Source organism: Octodon degus, unplaced genomic scaffold (assembly GCF_000260255.1).
Source record: "Octodon degus isolate 3935 unplaced genomic scaffold, OctDeg1.0 scaffold00012, whole genome shotgun sequence".
In the NCBI taxonomy this organism is placed as follows: Eukaryota; Metazoa; Chordata; class Mammalia; order Rodentia; family Octodontidae; genus Octodon; species Octodon degus.
The window spans coordinates 21,459,912-21,461,572 of NW_004524588.1; the positions used below are offsets into that span (position 1 = coordinate 21,459,912).

Consider the following 1,661-nt stretch of genomic DNA (forward strand, 5'->3'; position numbering starts at 1 on the left):
GACACCTATGTATGTCCAAATAATAACATACAGGGATAGTGGAGAAATACACACATATAGCATAATATATACCATGATTTAAAGCAATCAACAGTACAATAAAAATGGTTTTGAGATTATAGTACCAGTAAAGAACTCCACCTGTAGGAATGCCTAATCAGTTACGACTTTGATTACTGTACCCCATTCTTCTATCCTGTGAAATAGGGATAACTAATTCCTGCAAGTATGTGGAGTCAATCTTCAGTTTCTTCTAAGTGTTCCTATGTGGATAATAATATTCTGTATTACCCTTTTTTCTCAGTTGCTGTCCCAGGTACTAGGCTTGTTTATAACCTAAAGAAGGTTGGCTGCAGATTCAGGCACATACTAACTATGAAACTGCTCATCGGGATGGGCAGGAAATCCCTCTCCACTTAACCACATTTGGAAGCTTGCTTCTCATTCACTGACAAGGGTACACACTCGTTTTAGCTTGTTTCAGGAATCTAATCACTAACATAAGCACAGTTTTCATGGTGCAGAGAGCATCTCTGACATTCACTTTTAGTGTGTCCAAATGGCACTCGAATATCGTCATCTATTCAAAAATTTGCATTATCTGCAAACCTACAACATGTTAATTTCAGTTTATACACAAGTGAAAAACAAGGACCTAAGGAAAGATTTTGGAAGATGTGAGATGGGACGAAGGAATCATACAGCTGAATGCTTGCTGCGCTAGGGCCAGGAGTCCAAATTTGAAGGCCAATTCTTCCCAATTCAGTTAAATTATTCCCAATTCAATGAGTATAAAAATGTTTGGAAGGTGACACATGGCCACGTGTGATGTGTACCCATCTCCAATACCCATACATATCTTATTTGGACAGACTAGAATAGTCAAGGTTAAGGATTATTGACGATTATTAGATTACTACCTCTCTGTTACTACAGGGAGGTCAGTTAGAACAAGAATGTATTCAGTTCAGGCTCCTGAACACTGAGGGTATGTTTGTGTGTCTTCCTTTGATACTTCCCTACTCTTACATAATCCTTCCTTGTGGTTCCCCTTCCCAAATGAAACAAATCTAGATCTACAAAACAGCTAATAAACTCCATTTAGTTACCTTTAAGGGTGTCGTCTTTCAACTTTTTCTTCGCTACTCCTTTCTTCTCTACTCCACTTTCTTCTCTTCTCTTCTCTACTGTCTTCCCCCAGTGAGGAGTGAAAGAGTAGATAAAAGGCGACGGGGAGACAGAAATGGAGGGAGAGGGAAGCATAGGGGGGAAGGAAGAAGAAATCACAAAGGAAGGAGAAACAGGAGAAATCGGAGAGGGAAAAGCTAAGTAGGTTGGAGATGGAGATGGAGATGAATGCAAAGGAGTAGGCAAAAGGGGGCTGGAGGAGCAGGGGAGAGATGGAGATGTAGAAGAGGAGGGCGGAGAGAGAATGGATGAGGAGGAAGAAAACATTACAGAGGGTGAAGAAGATGATCTTGAAAAGGAAGACGGAGAATGACAGGGAGACACATGGGGAAGAATCGAAGCTGGCTGAAGGCCTACGAAGGCCTGGGGCTGATCTGACAATGTAGCTTGTGAAACAGATTGCTGGGCTGACTGAAAAGGATCCAACCTATTGGGATGTTCAGGCAACAGAGTGGCATCAGGGAGACGGGGGG

At 41.8% G+C, this 1,661-nt stretch overlaps 1 protein-coding gene across 1 annotated transcript in view; it reads right to left on the minus strand.

The window, feature by feature from the left end:
* Cep126 (centrosomal protein 126) overlaps positions 1–1,661 on the minus strand; it is a 119,528-nt gene that overhangs the window by 87,412 nt on the left and 30,455 nt on the right.